The following is a 6000-nucleotide window of genomic DNA, read 5'->3' on the forward strand; positions in this document are numbered from 1 at the left end:
TCTTTATGAGGGATAGACCCCTTAATTATGATACAGTGACCTTCTTAATCTCTTGTTACAAACTTTGGTTTAAAATCTTGTTTGTCGGATAGAAGTATGGATACTCTGCCTTTCTTGTGATGTCCATTAGCATGATATATTGTTCTCCATTCCCTCACTTTCAGTCTGCAGAAGTCTTTAGGTCTAAAATGAGTCTCTTGTAAGCAGCATTTTAGATAGGTCTTGCTTTTTTATCCATGCTGTCATCCTATGTGTTTTGTTTGGAGCACTTAGCCCATTTACATTCAGAATGATTATTGAAAGATATTAATTTTGTTCTATTGTGTTACCTGTAGAGTTATTTTTTATGGTGATATTCTCTGTTCCTTTCCTGTTCCTGTTTTCATTGCTTTTGGTCTTTCATTCCCACTGGAAGAGTCCCCATTAATATTTCTTCCAGGGCTGATTTAATGGTCATGATATCCTTTAGTTTTTGTTTGGGAATCTCTTTATCTCTTTTATTCCGGCAGTAAGGGCCTCCATTTTTTATTGCACCTTATTAATAGCTTTTTTTATTTCAACTTGGTTGGGTTTTAGTTCTTTTATTTCTCCAGAAAGGACTTTAATATCTATGGAGAGGGTTTCTCTAATATCTTCTTTGCCTTTTTTGAGCCTGGCTAGAACCTTGAGAATCGTCATTCTGAACGCTAAGGAAATGTTGAAAAACAAAAATAAAACTGGGGGGCATCATGTTACCTGATTTCAAGCTTTATTACAAAGCTGTGGTCACCAAGACAGCATGTACTGGCATAAAAACAGACACATAGACCAGTGGAACAGAGTACAGAGCCCGGATATGGACCCTCAACTCTATGGTTAATTAATCTTTAACAAAAGAGGAAAAAATATAGAGTGGGAAAAAGACAGTCTCTTCAATAAATGGTGCTGGGAAAACTGGACAGCTGTATGTAAAAGAATGAAACTCGACCATTCTCTTACACCGTACACAAAGATAAACTCGAAATGGATAAAAGACCTCAATGTGAGACAGGAATCCATCAGAATCCTAGAGGAGAACATAGGCAGTAATCTCTTCAATATCAGCCACAGCAACTACTTTCAAGATATGTCTCCAAAGGCAAAGGAAACAACAGCGAAAATAAACTTTTGGGACTTCATCAAAATCAAAAGCTTCTGCACAGCAAAGGAAACAGTCAAGAAAACAAAGAGGCAACCCACGGAATGGGAGAAGATATTTGCAAATGACAGTACAGACAAAAGGTTGATATCCAGGATCTATAATGAACTCCTCAAACTCAACACCCACAAAACAGGCAATACATTTAAAAAAATGGGCAGAAGATATGAACAGAGACTTCTCCAATGAAGACATACAAATGGCTATCAGACACATGAAAAAATGTTCATCATCACTAGCCCTCAGGGAGATTCAAATTAAAATCACATTGAGATATCACCTTACACCAGTTAGAATGGCCAAAATTAACAAGATAGGAAACAACATGTGTTGGAGGGGATGTGGAGAAAGGGGAACCCTCTTCCGCTGTTGGTGGGAATGCAAGTTGGTGCAGCCTCTTTGGAGAACAGTGTGGAGATTCCTCAAGAAATTAAAAATAGAACTTCCCTATGACCCTGCAATTGCACTCCTGGGTATTTACCCCAAAGATACAGATGTAGTAAAAAGAAAGGCTATCTGTACCCCAATGTTTATAGCAGCAATGGCCACGGTCGCCAAACTATGGAAAGAACCAAGATGTCCTTCAAGGGACGAAAGGATAAGGAAAATGTGGTCCATATACACTATGGAGTATTATGCCTCCATCAGGAAGGACGAATACCCAACTTTTGTGGCAACATGGACGGGACTGGAAGAGATTATGCTGAGTGAAATAAGTCAAGCAGAGAGAGTCAATTATCATATAGTTTGACTTATTTGTGGAGCATAACAAATAGCATGGAGGACATGGGGAGTTAGAGATGAGAAGGGAGTTGGGGTAAATTGTAAGTGGAGGTGAATCATGAAAGACTATGGACTCTGAAAAACAATCTGAGGGGTTTGAAGTGACAGGGGGGTGGGAGGTTGGGGTACCAGGTGGTGGGTATTATAGAGGTCACGGATTGCATGGAGCATTGGGTGTGGTGAAAACATTAATGAATAATGTTATGCTGAAAATAAATAAGTTTAATTAAAAAAAATTTCTCAATAGAATAGAAATAGAAAACCAAATTGGACAATACATTAAAAAAATTATTCACCATGGGAGAAATAACAAGAAAGAAACCCTAAGCCCAGCAGGAGAAGAGAAATCATAAAGATCAGAGCAGAAATGAATGAAATAGAAACCAAAAGAAAAACAATAGAACAAATCAATGAAGGTAGGAGCTGGTTCCTTGAAAGAATTAATAAAATTGATAAAACCCTGGCCCGACTTATCAAAAAGAAAAGAGAAAGGACCCAAATAAATAAAATCATGAATGAAAGAGGAGAGATCACAACTAACACCAAAGAAATACCAACTATTATAAGAACATACTCTGAGCAACTCTACGCCAACAAATTTGACAATCTGGAAGAAATGGATGCATTCCTAGAAACATATAAACTACCACAACTGAACCAGGAAGAAATAGAAAGCCTGAACAGACCCATAACCAGTAAGGAGATTGAAACAGTCATTAAAAATCTCCAAACAGGAGCGCCTGGGTGGCTCAGTGGATTAAGCCGCTGCCTTCGGCTCAGGTCATGATCTCAGGGTCCTGGGATGGAGTCCCGCATCGGGCTCTCTGCTTGGCAGGGAGCCTGCTTCTCTCTCTCTCTGCCTGCCTCTCTGTCTACTTGCGATCTCTCTCTGTCAAATAAATAAATAAAATCTTTAAAAAAAAAAATCTCCAAACATACAAAAGCCCAGGGCCAGTCGGCTTCCCAGGGGAATTCTACCAAACATTTAAAGAAGAACTAATTCCTATTCTCCTGAAACTGTTCCAAAAAATAGAAATGGAAGGAACACTTCCAAACTCATTTTATGAGGCCAGCATCACCTTGATCCCCAAACCAGACAAGGATCCCATCAAAAAAGAGAGCTATAGACCAATACCCTTGATGAACACAGATGCGAAAATTCTCAACAAAATACTAGCCAATAGGATTCAACAGTACATTAAAAGGATTATTCACCACGACCAAGTGGGATTTATTCCAGGGCTGCAAGGTTGGTTCAACATCCGCAAATCACTCAATGTGATACAACACATCAATAAAAGAAAGAACAAGAACCATATGATACTCTCAATAGATGCTGAAAAAGCTTTTGACAAAGTACAGCATCCCTTACTGATCAAAACTCTTCAAAGTGTAGGGATAGAGGGCACATACCTCAATATCATCAAAGCCATCTATGAAAAACCCACCGCAAATATCATTCTCAATGGAGAAAAACTGAAAGCTTATCCGCTAAGGTCAGGAACACGGCAGGGACGTCCATTATCACCACTGCTATTCAACATAGTACTAGAGGTCCTAGCCTCAGCAATCAGACAACAAAAGGAAATAAAGGCATCCAAATCGGCAAAGAAGAAGTCAAATTATCACTCTTCGCAGATGATATGATACTCTATGTGGAAAACCCAAAAGACTCCACTCCAAAACTGCTAGAACTTGTACAGGAATTCGGTAAAGTGTCAGGATATAAAATCAATGCACAGAAATCAGTTGCATTTCTCTACACCAACAACAAGACAGAAGAAAGAGAAATTAAGGAGACCATCCCATTTACAATTGCACCCCAAACCATAAGATACCTAGGAATAAACCTAACCAAAGAGGCACAGAATCTATACTCAGAAAACTATAAAGTACTCATGAAAGAAATTGAGGAAGACACAAAGACATGGAAAAATGTTCCATGCTCCTGGATGGGAAGAACAAATATTGTGAAATGTCTATGCTACCTAAAGCAATCTACACATTTAATGCATTCCTATCAAAGTACCATCCATCTTTTCAAAGAAATGAAACAAATAATTCAAAAATTTATATGGAACCAGAAAAGACCTCGAATAGCCAAAGGGATATTGAATAGAAATCCAACGTTGGTGGCATCACAATTCCAGACTTCAAGCTCTATTACAAAGCTGTCATCATCAAGACAGCATGGTACTGGCACAAAAACAGACACAGAGATCAATGGAACAGAATAGAGAGCCCAGAAATAGACCCTCAACTCTATGGTCAACTCATCCTCAACAAAGCAGGAAAGAATGTCCAATGGAAAAAAAGACAGCCTCTTCAATAAATGGTGCTGGGAAAATTGGACAGCCACATGCAGAAAAATGAAACTGGACCATTTCCTTACACCACACACGGAAATAGACTCAAAATGGATGAAGGACCTCAATGTGTGAAAGGAATCCATCAAAATCCTTGAGGAGAACACAGGCAGCAACCTCTTCGACCTCAGCCGCAGCAACATCTTCCTAGGAACAACGCCAAAGGCAACGGAAACAAGGGCAAAAATGAACTATTGGGATTTTATCAAGATCAAAAGCTTTTGCACAGCAAAGTAAACAGTTAATAAAATCGAAAGACAACTGACAGAATGGGAGAAGATATTTGCAAACGACATATCAGATAAAGGACTAGTGTCCAAAATCTATAACGAACTTAGCAAACCCAACACCCAAAAAACAAATAATCCAATCAAGAAATGGGCAGAGGACATGAATAGACATTTCTGCAAAGAAGACATCCAGATGGCCAACAGACACATGAAAAAGTGTTCCATATCACTGGGCATCAGGGAAATACAAATCAAAACCACAATGAGGTATCACCTCACACCAGTCAGAATGGCTAAAAATCAACAAGTCAGGAAATGACAGATGCTGGCGAGGATGCGGAGAATGGGGAACCCTCCTCCACTGTTGGTGGAATGCAAGCTGGTGCAGCCACTCAGGAAAACAGCATGGAGGTTCCTCGAAATGTTGAAAATAGAACTGCCCTATGACCCAGCAATAGCACTACTGGGTATTTACCCTAAAGATACAAACGTAGTGATCCAAAGGGGCACATGCACCCGAATGTTTATAGCAGCAATGTCCACAATAGCCAAACTATGGAAAGAACCTAGATGTCCATCAACAGATGAATGGATCAAGAAGATGTGGTATATATACACAATGGAATACTATGCAGCCATCAAAAGAAATGAAATCTTGCCATTTGCGACAACATGGATGGAACTAGAGCGTATCATGCTTAGCGAAATAAGTCACGCAGAGAAAGACAACTATCATATGATCTCCCTGATATGAGGAAGTGGTGATGCAACATGGGGGCTTAAGTGGGTAGGAGAAGAATCAATGAAGCAAGATGGGATTGGGAGGGAGACAAACCATAAGTGACTCTTAATCTCACAAAACAAACTGAGGGTTGCTGGGGGGAGGGAGCTTGGGAGAAGGGGGTGGGATTATGGACATTGGGGAGGGTATGTGCTTTGGTGAGTGCTGTGAAGTGTGTAAACCTGGTGATTCACAGACCTGTACCCCTGGGGATAAAAATATGTGTTTATAAAAAAAAATTTTTAAAAAAAGAAATACTGATTTCTGTATTTTGATTTTATATTCTGACACTTCACTGAATTCATATATGAGTTCTAGTAGTTTTGGAGTGGAGTCTTTTGAGTTTTCCACATGTAGAATCATACCATCTGAAAAGAGTGAGAGTTTGACTTCTTTGCTGAATTGGATGCCTTTTATTTCTTTTTGTTGTGTGTTTGCTGAGGCTAGGACCTCCAGTACTATGTTGAATAGCAGTGGTGATAGTGAACAGCCCTGCCCTGTTCCTGACCTTAGGGGAAAAGCTTTCAGTTTTTCCCCATTGAGAATGATATTCACTGTGGGTTTTCCATAGATGGTTTCTATGATATTGAAGTATATACCCTATATCCCTACACTGTGAAGAGTTTTGATCAAGAAAGGATACTATACTTTGTCAAGTGCTTT

The sequence above is a fragment of the Mustela putorius genome, unplaced genomic scaffold (genome assembly GCF_011764305.1).
Source record: "Mustela putorius furo isolate JIRA1106 unplaced genomic scaffold, ASM1176430v1.1 tig00537339_pilon_pilon_pilon, whole genome shotgun sequence".
Taxonomy (NCBI): Eukaryota; Metazoa; Chordata; class Mammalia; order Carnivora; family Mustelidae; genus Mustela; species Mustela putorius.